We start from the raw sequence: 23,559 nt of genomic DNA, 5'->3' as shown, positions 1-23,559 counted from the left end.
ATACCCAGAACATTACACCCAGAGCATTACACCCAGAGCATTACACCCAGAACATTACACCCAGAGCATTACACCCAGAGCATTACACCCAGAACATTACACCCAGAACATTACATCCAGAACATTACACCCAGAGCATTATACCCAGAACCTTACACCCAGAACATTACATCCAGAACATTACACCCAGAGCATTACACCCAGGACATTACACCCCCAGAACATTACACCAAGAACATTACATCCAGAGCATTACACCCAGAACATTACACCCAGAACATTACACCCAGAATATTACACCAAGAACATTACACCCAGAGCATTACACCCAGAACATTACATCCTGAACATGATACCCAGAGCATTACACCCAGAACATTACACCCAGAACATTACATTCAGAACATTACACCCAGAGCATTACACCCAGAACATTACACCCAGAACATTGCACCCAGAACCTTACACCCAGAAAATTACACCCAGAGCATTACACCCAGAACCTTACACCCAGAACATTGCACCCAGAACCTTACACCCAGAACATTACACCCAGAACATTACATTCAGAACATTACACCCAGAGCATTACACCCAGAACCTTACACCCAGAACATTACACCCAGAACATTACAACCAGAACATTACACCCAGAGCATTACACCCAGAGCATTACACCCAGAGCATTACACCCAGAGCATTACATCCAGAACATTACACCCAGAACATTACACCCATAACATTACACCCATAACATTACACCCAGAACATTACATCCAGAATATTACACCCAGAACATTACACCCAGAGCATTACACCCAGAACATTACACCCAGAGCATTACACCCCCAGAACATTACACCCATAACATTACACCCAGAACATTACACCCAGAACATTATACCCAGAGCATTACACCCAGAGCATTACACCCAGAGCATTACACCCCCAGAACATTACATCCAGAACATTACACCCAGAGCATTACACCCAGAGCATTACACCCAGAACATTACACCCAGAACATTACATCCAGAACATTACACCCAGAGCATTACACCCAGAGCATTATACCCAGAACATTACACTCGGAGCATTACACCCAGAGCATTACACCCAGAGCATTACACCCAGAACATTACACCCAGAACATTACATCCAGAACATTAAACCCAGAACATTACACCCAGAACCTTACACCCAGAACATTACACCCAGAGCATTACACCCAGAGCATTATACCCAGAACATTACACCCAGAGCATTACACCCAGAGCATTACACCCAGAACATTACACCCAGAGCATTACACCCAGAGCATTACACCCAGAACATTACACCCAGAACATTACATCCAGAACATTACACCCAGAGCATTATACCCAGAACCTTACACCCAGAACATTACATCCAGAACATTACACCCAGAGCATTACACCCAGGACATTACACCCCCAGAACATTACACCAAGAACATTACATCCAGAGCATTACACCCAGAACATTACACCCAGAACATTACACCCAGAATATTACACCAAGAACATTACACCCAGAGCATTACACCCAGAACATTACATCCTGAACATGATACCCAGAGCATTACACCCAGAACATTACACCCAGAACATTACACCCAGAACATTACACCCAGAACATTACACCCAGAACATTACATTCAGAACATTACACCCAGAGCATTACACCCAGAACATTACACCCAGAACCTTACACCCAGAACATTGCACCCAGAACCTTACACCCAGAAAATTACACCCAGAGCATTACACCCAGAACCTTACACCCAGAACATTGCACCCAGAACCTTACACCCAGAACATTACACCCAGAACATTACATTCAGAACATTACACCCAGAGCATTACACCCAGAACATTACACCCAGAACATTGCACCCAGAACCTTACACCCAGAACATTACACCCAGAGTATTACACCCAGAACTTTACACCCAGAACATTGCACCCAGAACCTTACACCCAGAACATTACACCCAGAACATTACAACCAGAACATTACACCCAGAGCATTACACCCAGAGCATTACACCCAGAGCATTACACCCAGAGCATTACATCCAGAACATTACACCCAGAACATTACACCCATAACATTACACCCATAACATTACACCCAGAGCATTACACCCAGAGCATTACACCCAGAACATTACACCCAGAGCATTACACCCCCAGAACATTACACCCAGAGCATTACACCCAGAACATTACACCCAGAGCATTACACCCCCAGAACATTACACCCAGAGCATTACACCCAGAGCATTACACCCAGAGCATTACACCCAGAGCATTACACCCAGAATATTACACCCAGAGCATTACACCCCCAGAACATTACACCCAGAACATTACACCCAGAGCATTACACCCCCAGAACATTACACCCAGAACATTACACCCACAGCATTACACCCCCAGAACATTACACCCAGAACATTACACAAAGAGCATTACACCCCCAGAACATTACACCCAGAGCATTACACCCCCAGAACATTACACCCAGAACATTACACCCAGAACATTACACCCAGAGCATTACACCCCCAGAACATTACACCCAGAGCATTACACCCCCAGAACATTACACCCAGAGCATTACACCCAGAACATTACACCCAGAACATTACACCCAGAGCATTACACCCAGAGCATTATACCCAGAACATTACACCCAGAGCATTACACCCAGAGCATTACACCCAGAACATTACACCCAGAACATTACATCCAGAACATTAAACCCAGAACATTACACCCAGAACCTTACACCCAGAACATTACACCCAGAGCATTACACCCAGAGCATTATACCCAGAACATTACACCCAGAGCATTACACCCAGAGCATTACACCCAGAACATTACACTCAGAGCATTACACCCAGAGCATTACACCCAGAACATTACACCCAGAACATTACATCCAGAACATTACACCCAGAGCATTATACCCAGAACCTTACACCCAGAACATTACATCCAGAACATTACACCCAGAGCATTACACCCAGGACATTACACCCCCAGAACATTACACCAAGAACATTACATCCAGAGCATTACACCCAGAACATTACACCCAGAACATTACACCCAGAATATTACACCAAGAACATTACACCCAGAGCATTACACCCAGAACATTACATCCTGAACATTACACCCAGAACATTACACCCAGAACATTACATTCAGAACATTACACCCAGAGCATTACACCCAGAACATTACACTCAGAACATTGCACCCAGAACCTTACACCCAGAAAATTACACCCAGAGCATTACACCCAGAACCTTACACCCAGAACATTGCACCCAGAACCTTACACCCAGAACATTACACCCAGAACATTACATTCAGAACATTACACCCAGAGCATTACACCCAGAACATTACACCCAGAAACTTACACCCAGAACATTGCACCCAGAACCTTACATCCAGAACATTACACCCAGAGCATTACACCCAGAACCTTACACCCAGAACATTGCACCCAGAACCTTACACCCAGAACATTACACCCAGAACATTACAACCAGAACATTACACCCAGAGCATTACACCCAGAGCATTACACCCCCAGAACATTACACCCAGAACATTACACCCAGAACATTACACCCCCAGAACATTACACCCAGAACATTACACCCACAGCATTACACCCCCAGAACATTACATCCAGAACATTACACCCAGAACATTACACCCAGAGCATTACACCCCCAGACCATTACACCCACAGCATTACACCCCCAGAACATTACACCCAGAACATTACACAAAGAGCATTACACCCCCAGAACATTACACCCAGAGCATTACACCCATAACAATACATCCAGAGCATTACACCTAGAGCATTACACCCAGAGCATTACACCCAGAACATTTCACCCAGAGCATTACACCCAGAGCATTACACCCAGAGCATTACACCCAGAACATTACACCCCAGAACATTTCACCCAGAGCATTACACCCAGAGCATTACACCCAGAGCATTACACCCAGAACATTACACCCCAGAACATTACAACCAGAGCTATACACCCCCAGAACATTACACCCAGAGCATTACACCCAGAACACTACACCCAGAACATTACATCCAGAGCATTACACCCAGAGCATTACACCCAGAGCATTACACCCAGAGCATTACACCCAGAACATTACACCCAGAACATTACACCCAGAGCATTACACCCAGAACATTACACCCAGAGCATTACACCCAGAACAATACATCCAGAACATTACACCCAGAACATTACACCCAGAGCATTACACCCATAACATTACACCCACAGCATTACACCCAGAACATTTCACCCAGAACATTACATCCAGAACATTACACCCAGAACATTACACCCAGAATATTACACCAAGAACATTACACCCAGAGCATTACACCCAGAACATTACATCCTGAACATGATACCCAGAGCATTACACCCAGAACATTACACCCAGAACATTACACCCAGAACATTACACCCAGAACATTACACCCAGAACATTACATTCAGAACATTACACCCAGAGCATTACACCCAGAACATTACACCCAGAACCTTACACCCAGAACATTGCACCCAGAACCTTACACCCAGAAAATTACACCCAGAGCATTACACCCAGAACATTGCACCCAGAACCTTACACCCAGAACATTACACCCAGAACATTACATTCAGAACATTACACCCAGAGCATTACACCCAGAACATTACACCCAGAACATTGCACCCAGAACCTTACACCCAGAACATTACACCCAGAGTATTACACCCAGAACTTTACACCCAGAACATTGCACCCAGAACCTTACACCCAGAACATTACACCCAGAACATTACAACCAGAACATTACACCCAGAGCATTACACCCAGAGCATTACACCCAGAGCATTACATCCAGAACATTACACCCAGAACATTACACCCATAACATTACACCCATAACATTACACCCAGAGCATTACACCCAGAGCATTACACCCAGAACATTACACCCAGAGCATTACACCCCCAGAACATTACACCCAGAGCATTACACCCAGAACATTACACCCAGAGCATTACACCCCCAGAACATTACACCCAGAGCATTACACCCAGAGCATTACACCCAGAGCATTACACCCAGAGCATTACACCCAGAATATTACACCCAGAGCATTACACCCCCAGAACATTACACCCAGAACATTACACCCAGAGCATTACATCCCCAGAACATTACACCCAGAACATTACACCCACAGCATTACACCCCCAGAACATTACACCCAGAACATTACACAAAGAGCATTACACCCCCAGAACATTACACCCAGAGCATTACACCCCCAGAACATTACACCCAGAACATTACACCCAGAACATTACACCCAGAACATTACACCCCCAGAACATTACACCCAGAGCATTACACCCCCAGAACATTACACCCAGAGCATTACACCCAGAACATTACACCCAGAACATTACACCCAGAGCATTACACCCAGAGCATTATACCCAGAACATTACACCCAGAGCATTACACCCAGAGCATTACACCCAGAACATTACACCCAGAACATTACATCCAGAACATTAAACCCAGAACATTACACCCAGAACCTTACACCCAGAACATTACACCCAGAGCATTACACCCAGAGCATTATACCCAGAACATTACACCCAGAGCATTACACCCAGAGCATTACACCCAGAACATTACACTCAGAGCATTACACCCAGAGCATTACACCCAGAACATTACACCCAGAACATTACATCCAGAACATTACACCCAGAGCATTATACCCAGAACCTTACACCCAGAACATTACATCCAGAACATTACACCCAGAGCATTACACCCAGGACATTACACCCCCAGAACATTACACCAAGAACATTACATCCAGAGCATTACACCCAGAACATTACACCCAGAACATTACACCCAGAATATTACACCAAGAACATTACACCCAGAGCATTACACCCAGAACATTACATCCTGAACATTACACCCAGAACATTACACCCAGAACATTACATTCAGAACATTACACCCAGAGCATTACACCCAGAACATTACACTCAGAACATTGCACCCAGAACCTTACACCCAGAAAATTACACCCAGAGCATTACACCCAGAACCTTACACCCAGAACATTGCACCCAGAACCTTATACCCAGAACATTACACCCAGAACATTACATTCAGAACATTACACCCAGAGCATTACACCCAGAACATTACACCCAGAAACTTACACCCAGAACATTGCACCCAGAACCTTACATCCAGAACATTACACCCAGAGCATTACACCCAGAACCTTACACCCAGAACATTGCACCCAGAACCTTACACCCAGAACATTACACCCAGAACATTACAACCAGAACATTACACCCAGAGCATTACACCCAGAGCATTACACCCCCAGAACATTACACCCAGAACATTACACCCAGAACATTACACCCCCAGAACATTACACCCAGAACATTACACCCACAGCATTACACCCCCAGAACATTACATCCAGAACATTACACCCAGAACATTACACCCAGAGCATTACACCCCCAGACCATTACACCCACAGCATTACACCCCCAGAACATTACACCCAGAACATTACACAAAGAGCATTACACCCCCAGAACATTACACCCAGAGCATTACACCCCCAGAACATTACACCCAGAGCATTACACCCATAACAATACATCCAGAGCATTACACCTAGAGCATTACACCCAGAGCATTACACCCAGAACATTTCACCCAGAGCATTACACCCAGAGCATTACACCCAGAGCATTACACCCAGAACATTACACCCCAGAACATTTCACCCAGAGCATTACACCCAGAGCATTACACCCAGAGCATTACACCCAGAACATTACACCCCAGAACATTACAACCAGAGCTATACACCCCCAGAACATTACACCCAGAGCATTACACCCAGAACACTACACCCAGAACATTACATCCAGAGCATTACACCCAGAGCATTACACCCAGAGCATTACACCCAGAGCATTACACCCAGAACATTACACCCAGAACATTACACCCAGAGCATTACACCCAGAACATTACACCCAGAGCATTACACCCAGAACAATACATCCAGAACATTACACCCAGAACATTACACCCAGAGCATTACACCCATAACATTACACCCAGAGCATTACACCCAGAACATTTCACCCAGAACATTACATCCAGAACATTACACCCAGAACATTACACCCAGAACATTACACCCAGAATATTACACCAAGAACATTACACCCAGAGCATTACACCCAGAACATTACATCCTGAACATGATACCCAGAGCATTACACCCAGAACATTACACCCAGAACATTACACCCAGAACATTACACCCAGAACATTACACCCAGAACATTACATTCAGAACATTACACCCAGAGCATTACACCCAGAACATTACACCCAGAACCTTACACCCAGAACATTGCACCCAGAACCTTACACCCAGAAAATTACACCCAGAGCATTACACCCAGAACATTGCACCCAGAACCTTACACCCAGAACATTACACCCAGAACATTACATTCAGAACATTACACCCAGAGCATTACACCCAGAACATTACACCCAGAACATTGCACCCAGAACCTTACACCCAGAACATTACACCCAGAGTATTACACCCAGAACTTTACACCCAGAACATTGCACCCAGAACCTTACACCCAGAACATTACACCCAGAACATTACAACCAGAACATTACACCCAGAGCATTACACCCAGAGCATTACACCCAGAGCATTACACCCAGAGCATTACATCCAGAACATTACACCCAGAACATTACACCCATAACATTACACTCATAACATTACACCCAGAGCATTACACCCAGAGCATTACACCCAGAACATTACACCCAGAGCATTACACCCCCAGAACATTACACCCAGAGCATTACACCCAGAACATTACACCCAGAGCATTACACCCCCAGAACATTACACCCAGAGCATTACACCCAGAGCATTACACCCAGAGCATTACACCCAGAGCATTACACCCAGAATATTACACCCAGAGCATTACACCCCCAGAACATTACACCCAGAACATTACACCCAGAGCATTACACCCCCAGAACATTACACCCAGAACATTACACCCACAGCATTACACCCCCAGAACATTACACCCAGAACATTACACAAAGAGCATTACACCCCCAGAACATTACACCCAGAGCATTACACCCCCAGAACATTACACCCAGAACATTACACCCAGAACATTACACCCAGAGCATTACACCCCCAGAACATTACACCCAGAGCATTACACCCCCAGAACATTACACCCAGAGCATTACACCCAGAACATTACACCCAGAACATTACACCCAGAGCATTACACCCAGAGCATTATACCCAGAACATTACACCCAGAGCATTACACCCAGAGCATTACACCCAGAACATTACACCCAGAACATTACATCCAGAACATTAAACCCAGAACATTACACCCAGAACCTTACACCCAGAACATTACACCCAGAGCATTACACCCAGAGCATTATACCCAGAACATTACACCCAGAGCATTACACCCAGAGCATTACACCCAGAACATTACACTCAGAGCATTACACCCAGAGCATTACACCCAGAACATTACACCCAGAACATTACATCCAGAACATTACACCCAGAGCATTATACCCAGAACCTTACACCCAGAACATTACATCCAGAACATTACACCCAGAGCATTACACCCAGGACATTACACCCCCAGAACATTACACCAAGAACATTACATCCAGAGCATTACACCCAGAACATTACACCCAGAACATTACACCCAGAATATTACACCAAGAACATTACACCCAGAGCATTACACCCAGAACATTACATCCTGAACATTACACCCAGAACATTACACCCAGAACATTACATTCAGAACATTACACCCAGAGCATTACACCCAGAACATTACACTCAGAACATTGCACCCAGAACCTTACACCCAGAAAATTACACCCAGAGCATTACACCCAGAACCTTACACCCAGAACATTGCACCCAGAACCTTACACCCAGAACATTACACCCAGAACATTACATTCAGAACATTACACCCAGAGCATTACACCCAGAACATTACACCCAGAAACTTACACCCAGAACATTGCACCCAGAACCTTACATCCAGAACATTACACCCAGAGCATTACACCCAGAACCTTACACCCAGAACATTGCACCCAGAACCTTACACCCAGAACATTACACCCAGAACATTACAACCAGAACATTACACCCAGAGCATTACACCCAGAGCATTACACCCCCAGAACATTACACCCAGAACATTACACCCAGAACATTACACCCCCAGAACATTACACCCAGAACATTACACCCACAGCATTACACCCCCAGAACATTACATCCAGAACATTACACCCAGAACATTACACCCAGAGCATTACACCCCCAGACCATTACACCCACAGCATTACACCCCCAGAACATTACACCCAGAACATTACACAAAGAGCATTACACCCCCAGAACATTACACCCAGAGCATTACACCCCCAGAACATTACACCCAGAGCATTACACCCATAACAATACATCCAGAGCATTACACCTAGAGCATTACACCCAGAGCATTACACCCAGAGCATTACACCCAGAGCATTACACCCAGAGCATTACACCCAGAGCATTACACCCAGAACATTACACCCCAGAACATTTCACCCAGAGCATTACACCCAGAGCATTACACCCAGAGCATTACACCCAGAACATTACACCCCAGAACATTACAACCAGAGCTATACACCCCCAGAACATTACACCCAGAGCATTACACCCAGAACACTACACCCAGAACATTACATCCAGAGCATTACACCCAGAGCATTACACCCAGAGCATTACACCCAGAGCATTACACCCAGAGCATTACACCCAGAACATTACACCCAGAGCATTACACCCAGAACAATACATCCAGAACATTACACCCAGAACATTACACCCAGAGCATTACACCCATAACATTACACCCAGAGCATTACACCCAGAACATTTCACCCAGAACATTACATCCAGAACATTACACCCAGAACATTTCACCCAGAACATTACATCCAGAGCATTACACCCAGAGCATTACACCCAGAGCATTACACCCAGGGCATTACACCCAGAGCATTACACCCAGAACAATACACCCAGAACATTACATCCAGAACATTACACCCAGAGCATTACACCCAGAACATTACATCCAGAACATTACACCCAGAACATTACACCCAGAGCATTACACCCAGAGCATTACACCCAGAGCATTACACCCAGAACATTACATCCAGAAAATTACACCCAGAACATTACATCCAGAACATTACACCCAGAGCATTACACTCAGAACATTACACTCAGAACATTACACCCAGAGCATTACACCCAGAGCATTAAACCCAGAACATTACATCCAGAACATTAAACCCAGAACATTACACCCAGAACCTTACACCCAGAACATTACATCCAGAACATTACACCCAGAACATTACATCCAGAACATTTCACCCAGAACATTACATCCAGAACCTTACACCCAGAACATTACACCCAGAATATTACACCCAGAGCATTATACCCAGAACATTACACCCAGAGCATTACACCCAGAGCATTATTATTATTATTATTATTATTATTATTATTATTATTTATTATTATAGCGCCATTTATTCCATGGCGCTTTACATGTGAGGAGGGGTATACATAATAAAACAAGTACAATAATAAAACAAGTACAATAATTACATTACACCCAGAGCATTACACCCAGAACATTACATCCAGAACATTACACCCAGAGCATTATACCCAGAACATTACACTCAGAGCATTACACCCAGAGCATTACACCCAGAGCATTACACCCAGAACATTACACCCAGAACATTACATCCAGAACATTAAACCCAGAACATTACACCCAGAACCTTACACCCAGAACATTACACCCAGAGCATTACACCCAGAGCATTACACCCAGAACATTTCACCCAGAGCATTACACCCAGAGCATTACACCCAGAGCATTACACCCAGAACATTACACCCCAGAACATTTCACCCAGAGCATTACACCCAGAGCATTACACCCAGAGCATTACACCCAGAACATTACACCCCAGAACATTACACCCAGAGCTATACACCCCCAGAACATTACACCCAGAGCATTACACCCAGAACACTACACCCAGAACATTACACCCAGAGCATTACACCCAGAGCATTACACCCAGAGCATTACACCCAGAACATTACACCCAGAACATTACACCCAGAGCATTACACCCAGAACATTACACCTAGAGCATTACACCCAGAACAATACATCCAGAACATTACACCCAGAGCATTACACCCATAACATTACACCCAGAACATTTCACCCAGAACATTACAACCAGAACATTACACCCAGAACATTTCACCCAGAACATTACACCCAGAACATTTCACCCAGGACATTACACCCAGAACATTACACCCAGAGCATTACACCCAGAGCATTACACCCAGAGCATTACACCCAGAACATTACACCCAGAACATTACACCCAGAGCATTACACCCAGAGCATTACACCCAGAGCATTACACCCAGAGCATTACACCCAGAACATTACATCCAGAGCATTACACCCAGAGAATTACACTCAGAACATTACACCCAGAACATTACACCCAGAACATTACACCCAGAGCATTACACCCAGAGCATTACACCCAGAGCATTACACCCAGAACATTACATCCAGAGCATTACACCCAGAGAATTACACTCAGAACATTACACCCAGAACATTACACCCAGAACATTACACCCAGAACATTACACCAAGAGCATTACACCAAGAGCATTACACCCAGAACATTACACCCAGAACATTACACCCAGAGCATTACACCCAGAGCATTACACCCAGAACATTACACCCAGAGCATTACACCAAGAGCATTACACCCCCAGAACATTACACCAAGAACATTACATCCAGAGCATTACACCCAGAGCATTACACCAAGAACATTACACCCAGAGCATTACACCCAGAACATTACATCCTGAACATGATACCCAGAGCATTACACCCAGAACATTACACCCAGAACATTACACCCAGAACATTACACCCAGAGCATTACACCCAGAACATTACACCCAGAACATTACATCCTGAACATGATACCCAGAGCATTACACCCAGAACATTACACCCAGAACATTACACCCAGAACATTACACCCAGAGCATTACACCCAGAGCATTAAACCCAGAGCATTACACCCAGAGCATTACACCCAGAGCATTACACCCAGAGCATTACACCCCCAGAACATTACACCCAGAACATTACACAAAGAGCATTACACCCCCAGAACATTACACCCAGAGCATTACACCCCCAGAACATTACACCCAGAACATTACACCCAGAACATTACACCCAGAACATTACACCCAGAGCATTACACCCAGAACATTACACCCAGAGCATTACACCCCCAGAACATTACACCCAGAACATTACACCCAGAACATTACACCCAGAACATTACACCCAGAGCATTACACCCAGAACATTACACCCAGAGCATTACACCCAGAACATTACACCCCCAGAACATTACACCCAGAACATTACACCCAGAGCATTACACCCAAAGCATTACACCCAGAACATTACACCCAGAGCATTACACCCCCAGAACATTACACCCAGAACATTACACCCAGAACATTACACCCAGAACATTACACCCAGTGCATTACACCCAGAACATTACATCCTGAACATGATACCCAGAGCATTACACCCAAAACATTACACCCAGAACATTACACCCAGAACATTACACCCAGAACATTACACCCAGAACATTACACCCAGAGCATTACACCCAGAGCATTACACCCCCAGAACATTACACCCAGAGCATTACACCCAGAGCATTACACCCAGAGAATTACACCCAGAACATTACACCCAGAGCATTACACCCCCAGAACATTACACCCAGAACATTACACCCAGAGCATTACACCCCCAGAACATTACACCCAGAACATTACACCCACAGCATTACACCCCCAGAACATTACACAAAGAGCATTACACCCCCAGAACATTACACCCAGAGCATTACACCCCCAGAACATTACACCCAGAACATTACACCCAGAACATTACACCCCCAGAACATTACACCCAGAACATTACACCCACAGCATTACACCCCCAGAACATTACATCCAGAACATTACACCCAGAACATTACACCCAGAGCATTACACCCCCAGACCATTACACCCACAGCATTACACCCCCAGAACATTACACCCAGAACATTACACAAAGAGCATTACACCCCCAGAACATTACACCCAGAGCATTACACCCCCAGAACATTACACCCAGAGCATTACACCCATAACAATACATCCAGAGCATTACACCTAGAGCATTACACCCAGAGCATTACACCCAGAACATTTCACCCAGAGCATTACACCCAGAGCATTACACCCAGAGCATTACACCCAGAACATTACACCCCAGAACATTTCACCCAGAGCATTACACCCAGAGCATTACACCCAGAGCATTACACCCAGAACATTACACCCCAGAACATTACACCCAGAGCTATACACCCCCAGAACATTACACCCAGAGCATTACACCCAGAACACTACACCCAGAACATTACATCCAGAGCATTACACCCAGAGCATTACACCCAGAGCATTACACCCAGAGCATTACACCCAGAACATTACACCCAGAACATTACACCCAGAGCATTACACCCAGAACATTACACCCAGAGCATTACACCCAGAACAATACATCCAGAACATTACACCCAGAACATTACACCCAGAGCATTACACCCATAACATTACACCCAGAGCATTACACCCAGAACATTTCACCCAGAACATTACATCCAGAACATTACACCCAGAACATTTCACCCAGAACATTACATCCAGAGCATTACACCCAGAGCATTACACCCAGAGCATTACACCCAGGGCATTACACCCAGAGCATTACACCCAGAACAATACACCCAGAACATTACATCCAGAACATTACACCCAGAGCATTACACCCAGAACATTACACCCAGAGCATTACACCCAGAACATTACACCCCCAGAACATTACACCCAGAACATTACACCCAGAGCATTACACCCAAAGCATTACACCCAGAACATTACACCCAGAGCATTACACCCCCAGAACATTACACCCAGAACATTACACCCAGAACATTACACCCAGAACATTACACCCAGTGCATTACACCCAGAACATTACATCCTGAACATGATACCCAGAGCATTACACCCAAAACATTACACCCAGAACATTACACCCAGAACATTACACCCAGAACATTACACCCAGAACATTACACCCAGAGCATTACACCCCCAGAACATTACACCCAGAGCATTACACCCAGAGCATTACACCCAGAACATTACACCCAGAGCATTACACCCCCAGAACATTACACCCAGAACATTACACCCAGAGCATTACACCCCCAGAACATTACACCCAGAACATTACACCCACAGCATTACACCCCCAGAACATTACACAAAGAGCATTACACCCCCAGAACATTACACCCAGAGCATTACACCCCCAGAACATTACACCCAGAACATTACACCCAGAACATTACACCCCCAGAACATTACACCCCCAGAACATTACACCCACAGCATTACACCCCCAGAACATTACATCCAGAACATTACACCCAGAGCATTACACCCCCAGACCATTACACCCACAGCATTACACCCCCAGAACATTACACCCAGAACATTACACAAAGAGCATTACACCCCCAGAACATTACACCCAGAGCATTACACCCCCAGAACATTACACCCAGAGCATTACACCCATAACAATACATCCAGAGCATTACACCTAGAGCATTACACCCAGAGCATTACACCCAGAACATTTCACCCAGAGCATTACACCCAGAGCATTACACCCAGAGCATTACACCCAGAACATTACACCCCAGAACATTTCACCCAGAGCATTACACCCAGAGCATTACACCCAGAGCATTACACCCAGAACATTACACCCCAGAACATTACACCCAGAGCTATACACCCCCAGAACATTACACCCAGAGCATTACACCCAGAACACTACACCCAGAACATTACATCCAGAGCATTACACCCAGAGCATTACACCCAGAGCATTACACCCAGAGCATTACACCCAGAACATTACACCCAGAACATTACACCCAGAGCATTACACCCAGAACATTACACCCAGAGCATTACACCCAGAACAATACATCCAGAACATTACACCCAGAACATTACACCCAGAGCATTACACCCATAACATTACACCCAGAGCATTACACCCAGAACATTTCACCCAGAACATTACATCCAGAACATTACACCCAGAACATTTCACCCAGAACATTACATCCAGAGCATTACACCCAGAGCATTACACCCAGAGCATTACACCCAGGGCATTACACCCAGAGCATTACACCCAGAACAATACACCCAGAACATTACATCCAGAACATTACACCCAGAGCATTACACCCAGAACATTACACCCAGAACATTACACCCAGAGCATTACACCCAGAGCATTACACCCAGAGCATTACACCCAGAGCATTACACCCAGAACATTACATCCAGAAAATTACACCCAGAACATTACATCCAGAACATTACACCCAGAGCATTACACCCAGAGCATTAAACCCAGAACATTACATCCAGAACATTAAACCCAGAACATTACACCCAGAACCTTACACCCAGAACATTACATCCAGAACATTACACCCAGAACATTACACCCAGAGCATTACACCCAGAACATTACACCCAGAGCATTACACCCAGAGCATTACACCCAGAACATTACACCCAGAGCATTACACCCAGAGCATTACACCCAGAACATTACACCCAGAACATTACATCCAGAACATTACACCCAGAGCATTACACCCAGGACATTACACCCCCAGAACATTACACCAAGAACATTACATCCAGAGCATTACACCCAGAACATTACACCCAGAACATTACACCCAGAATATTACACCAAGAACATTACACCCAGAGCATTACACCCAGAACATTACATCCTGAACATGATACCCAGAGCATTACACCCAGAATATTACACCCAGAACATTACACCCAGAACATTACACCCAGAACATTACATTCAGAACATTACACCCAGAGCATTACACCCAGAACATTACACCCAGAAACTTACACCCAGAACATTGCACCCAGAACCTTACACCCAGAACATTACACCCAGAGCATTACACCCAGAACTTTACACCCAGAACATTGCACCCAGAACCTTACACCCAGAACATTACAACCAGAACATTACACCCAGAGCATTACACCCAGAGCATTACACCCAGAGCATTACACCCAGAGCATTACATCCAGAACATTACACCCAGAACATTACATCCATAACATTACACCCATAACATTACACCCAGAGCATTACACCCAGAGCATTACACCCAGAACATTACACCCAGAGCATTACACCCCCAGAACATTACACCCAGAGCATTACACCCAGAACATTACACCCAGAGCATTACACCCCCAGAACATTACACCCAGAGCATTACACCCAGAGCATTACACCCAGAATATTACACCCAGAGCATTACACCCCCAGAACATTACACCCAGAACATTACACCCAGAGCATTACACCCCCAGAACATTACACCCAGAACATTACACCCACAGCATTACACCCCCAGAACATTACACCCAGAACATTACACAAAGAGCATTACACCCCCAGAACATTACACCCAGAGCATTACACCCCCAGAACATTACACCCAGAGCATTACACCCCCAGAACATTACACCCAGAGCATTACACCCCCAGAACATTACACCCAGAGCATTACACCCCCAGAACATTACACCCAGAGCATTACACCCCCAGAACATTACACCCAGAGCATTACACCCCCAGAACATTACACCCAGAGCATTACACCCCCAGAACATTACACCCAGAGCATTACACCCAGAACATTACACCCAGAACATTACACCCAGAGCATTACACCCAGAGCATTATACCCAGAACATTACACCCATAACATTTCACCCAGAGCATTACACCCAGAGCATTACACCCAGAGCATTACACCCAGAACATTACACCCCAGAACATTTCACCCAGAGCATTACACCCAGAGCATTACACCCAGAGCATTACACCCAGAACATTACACCCCAGAACATTACACCCAGAGCTATACACCCCCAGAACATTACACCCAGAGCATTACACCCAGAACACTACACCCAGAACATTACACCCAGAACATTACACCCAGAGCATTACACCCAGAGCATTATACCCAGAGCATTACACCCAGAACATTACACCCAGAACATTACACCCAGAGCATTACACCCAGAGCATTACACCCAGAACATTACACCCAGAACATTACATCCAGAACATTAAACCCAGAACATTACACCCAGAGCATTACACCCATAACATTACACCCAGAGCATTACACCCAGAACATTTCACACAGAACATTACATCCAGAACATTACACCCAGAACATTTCACCCAGAACATTACATCCAGAGCATTACACCCAGAGCATTACACCCAGAGCATTACACCCAGGGCATTACACCCAGAGCATTACACCCAGAACAATACACCCAGAACATTACATCCAGAACATTACACCCAGAGCATTACACCCAGAACATTACATCCAGAACATTACACCCAGAACATTACACCCAGAGCATTACACCCAGAGCATTACACCCAGAGCATTACACCCAGAACATTACATCCAGAAAATTACACCCAGAACATTACATCCAGAACATTACACCCAGAGCATTACACTCAGAACATTACACTCAGAACATTACACCCAGAGCATTACACCCAGAACATTACATCCAGAACATTAAACCCAGAACATTACATCCAGAACATTACACCCAGAGCATTACACCCAGAGCATTACACTCAGAACATTACACCCAGAGCATTACACCCAGAGCATTACACCCAGAACATTACATCCAGAACATTAAACCCAGAACATTACACCCAGAACCTTACACCCAGAACATTACACCCAGAGCATTACACCCAGAGCATTATACCCAGAACATTACACCCAGAGCATTACACCCAGAGCATTACACCCAGAACATTACACCCAGAGCATTACACCCAGAGCATTACACCCAGAACATTACACCCAGAACATTACATCCAGAACATTACACCCAGAGCATTATACCCAGAACCTTACACCCAGAACATTACATCCAGAACATTACACCCAGAGCATTACACCCAGAACATTACACCCAGAGCATTACACCCAGAACATTACACCCAGAACATTACACCCAGAATATTACACCAAGAACATTACACCCAGAGCATTACACCCAGAACATTACATCCTGAACATGATACCCAGAGCATTACACCCAGAACATTACACCCAGAACATTACACCCAGAACATTACATTCAGAACATTACACCCAGAATATTACACCAAGAACATTACACCCAGAGCATTACACCCAGAACATTACATCCTGAACATGATACCCAGAGCATTACACCCAGAACATTACACCCAGAACATTACACCCAGAACATTACATTCAGAACATTACACCCAGAGCATTACACCCAGAACATTACACCCAGAACATTGCACCCAGAACCTTACACCCAGAAAATTACACCCAGAGCATTACACCCAGAACCTTACACCCAGAACATTGCACCCAGAACCTTACACCCAGAACATTACACCCAGAACATTACATTCAGAACATTACACCCAGAGCATTACACCCAGAATATTACACCCAGAAACTTACACCCAGAACATTGCACCCAGAACCTTACACCCAGAACATTACACCCAGAGCATTACACCCAGAACCTTACACCCAGAACATTACACCCAGAACATTACAACCAGAACATTACACCCAGAGCATTACACCCAGAGCATTACACCCAGAGCATTACACCCAGAGCATTACATCCAGAACATTACACCCAGAACATTACACCCATAACATTACACCCATAACATTACACCCAGAACATTACATCCAGAATATTACACCCAGAACATTACACCCAGAGCATTACACCCAGAACATTACACCCAGAGCATTACACCCCCAGAACATTACACCCATAACATTACACCCAGAACATTACACCCAGAACATTATACCCAGAGCATTACACCCAGAGCATTACACCCAGAGCATTACACCCCCAGAACATTACATCCAGAACATTACACCCAGAGCATTACACCCAGAGCATTACACCCAGAACATTACACCCAGAACATTACATCCAGAACATTACACCCAGAGCATTACACCCAGAGCATTATACCCAGAACATTACACTCGGAGCATTACACCCAGAGCATTACACCCAGAGCATTACACCCAGAGCATTACACCCAGAACATTACACCCAGAACATTACATCCAGAACATTACATCCAGAACATTAAACCCAGAACATTACACCCAGAACCTTACACCCAGAACATTACACCCAGAGCATTACACCCAGAGCATTATACCCAGAACATTACACCCAGAGCATTACACCCAGAGCATTACACCCAGAACATTACACCCAGAGCATTACACCCAGAGCATTACACCCAGAACATTACACCCAGAACATTACATCCAGAACATTACACCCAGAGCATTATACCCAGAACCTTACACCCAGAACATTACATCCAGAACATTACACCCAGAGCATTACACCCAGGACATTACACCCCCAGAACATTACACCAAGAACATTACATCCAGAGCATTACACCCAGAACATTACACCCAGAACATTACACCCAGAATATTACACCAAGAACATTACACCCAGAGCATTACACCCAGAACATTACATCCTGAACATGATACCCAGAGCATTACACCCAGAACATTACGCCCAGAACATTACACCCAGAACATTACACCCAGAACATTACACCCAGAACATTACATTCAGAACATTACACCCAGAGCATTACACCCAGAACATTACACCCAGAACCTTACACCCAGAACATTGCACCCAGAACCTTACACCCAGAAAATTACACCCAGAGCATTACACCCAGAACCTTACACCCAGAACATTGCACCCAGAACCTTACACCCAGAACATTACACCCAGAACATTACATTCAGAACATTACACCCAGAGCATTACACCCAGAACATTAGACCCAGAACATTGCACCCAGAACCTTACACCCAGAACATTACACCCAGAGTATTACACCCAGAACTTTACACCCAGAACATTGCACCCAGAACCTTACACCCAGAACATTACACCCAGAACATTACAACCAGAACATTACACCCAGAGCATTACACCCAGAGCATTACACCCAGAGCATTACACCCAGAGCATTACATCCAGAACATTACACCCAGAACATTACACCCATAACATTACACCCATAACATTACACCCAGAGCATTACACCCAGAGCATTACACCCAGAACATTACACCCAGAGCATTACACCCCCAGAACATTACACCCAGAGCATTACACCCAGAACATTACACCCAGAGCATTACACCCCCAGAACATTACACCCAGAGCATTACACCCCCAGAACATTACACCCAGAGCATTACACCCAGAATATTACACCCAGAGCATTACACCCCCAGAACATTACACCCAGAACATTACACCCAGAGCATTACACCCCCAGAACATTACACCCAGAACATTACACCCACAGCATTACACCCCCAGAACATTACACCCAGAACATTACACAAAGAGCATTACACCCCCAGAACATTACACCCAGAGCATTACACCCCCAGAACATTACACCCAGAACATTACACCCAGAACATTACACCCAGAGCATTACACCCCCAGAACATTACACCCAGAGCATTACACCCCCAGAACATTACACCCAGAGCATTACACCCAGAACATTACACCCAGAGCATTACACCCAGAGCATTATACCCAGAACATTACACCCAGAGCATTACACCCAGAACATTACACCCAGAACATTACATCCAGAACATTAAACCCAGAACATTACACCCAGAACCTTACACCCAGAACATTACACCCAGAGCATTACACCCAGAGCATTATACCCAGAACATTACACCCAGAGCATTACACCCAGAGCATTACACCCAGAACATTACACTCAGAGCATTACACCCAGAGCATTACACCCAGAACATTACACCCAGAACATTACATCCAGAACATTACACCCAGAGCATTATACCCAGAACCTTACACCCAGAACATTACATCCAGAACATTACACCCAGAGCATTACACCCAGGACATTACACCCCCAGAACATTACACCAAGAACATTACATCCAGAGCATTACACCCAGAACATTACACCCAGAACATTACACCCAGAATATTACACCAAGAACATTACACCCAGAGCATTACACCCAGAACATTACATCCTGAACATTACACCCAGAACATTACACCCAGAACATTACATTCAGAACATTACACCCAGAGCATTACACCCAGAACATTACACTCAGAACATTGCACCCAGAACCTTACACCCAGAAAATTACACCCAGAGCATTACACCCAGAACCTTACACCCAGAACATTGCACCCAGAACCTTACACCCAGAACATTACACCCAGAACATTACATTCAGAACATTACACCCAGAGCATTACACCCAGAACATTACACCCAGAAACTTACACCCAGAACATTGCACCCAGAACCTTACATCCAGAACATTACACCCAGAGCATTACACCCAGAACCTTACACCCAGAACATTGCACCCAGAACCTTACACCCAGAACATTACACCCAGAACATTACAACCAGAACATTACACCCAGAGCATTACACCCAGAGCATTACACCCAGAGCATTACACCCAGAGCATTACATCCAGAACATTACACCCAGAACATTACACCCATAACATTACACCCAGAACATTACACCCAGAGCATTACACCCAGAGCATTACACCCAGAACATTACACCCAGAGCATTACACCCCCAGAACATTACACCCAGAACATTACACCCAGAGCATTACACCCCCAGAACATTACACCCAGAGCATTACACCCAGAGCATTACACCCAGAGCATTACACCCAGAATATTACACCCAGAGCATTACACCCCCAGAACATTACACCCAGAACATTACACCCAGAGCATTACACCCCCAGAACATTACACCCAGAACATTACACCCACAGCATTACACCCCCAGAACATTACACCCAGAACATTACACAAAGAGCATTACACCCCCAGAACATTACACCCAGAGCATTACACCCCCAGAACATTACACCCAGAACATTACACCCAGAGCATTACACCCCCAGAACATTACACCCAGAGCATTACACCCCCAGAACATTACACCCAGAGCATTACACCCCCAGAACATTACACCCAGAACATTACACCCACAGCATTACACCCCGAGAACATTACACCCAGAACATTACACAAAGAGCATTACACCCCCAGAACATTACATCCAGAACATTACACCCAGTGCATTACACCCCCAGAACATTACACAAAGAGCATTACATCCAGAGCATTACATCCTGAACATGATACCCAGAGCATTACACCCAGAACATTACACCCAGAACATTACACCCAGAACATTACACCCAGAACATTACATTCAGAACATTACACCCAGAGCATTACACCCAGAACATTACACCCAGAACATTGCACCCAGAACCTTACACCCAGAGCATTACACTCAGAACCTTACACCCAGAACATTGCACCCAGAACCTTACACCCAGAACATTACACCCAGAACATTACATTCAGAACATTACACCCAGAGCATTACACCCAGAACATTACACCCAGAAACTTACACCCAGAACATTGCACCCAGAACCTTACACCCAGAACATTACACCCAGAGCATTACACCCAGAACCTTACACCCAGAACATTGCACCCAGAACCTTACACCCAGAACATTACACCCAGAACATTACAACCAGAACATTACACCCAGAGCATTACACCCAGAGCATTACACCCAGAGCATTACACCCAGAGCATTACACCCAGAGCATTACATCCAGAACATTACACCCAGAACATTACACCCATAACATTACACCCAGAACATTACACCCAGAGCATTACACCCAGAA

The sequence above is a fragment of the Ranitomeya imitator genome, chromosome 3, assembly GCF_032444005.1.
Source record: "Ranitomeya imitator isolate aRanImi1 chromosome 3, aRanImi1.pri, whole genome shotgun sequence".
NCBI lineage: Eukaryota > Metazoa > Chordata > Amphibia > Anura > Dendrobatidae > Ranitomeya > Ranitomeya imitator.
The sequence above is the reverse complement of the archived record's forward strand: the minus strand, read 5'-3'. Positions refer to the sequence as shown.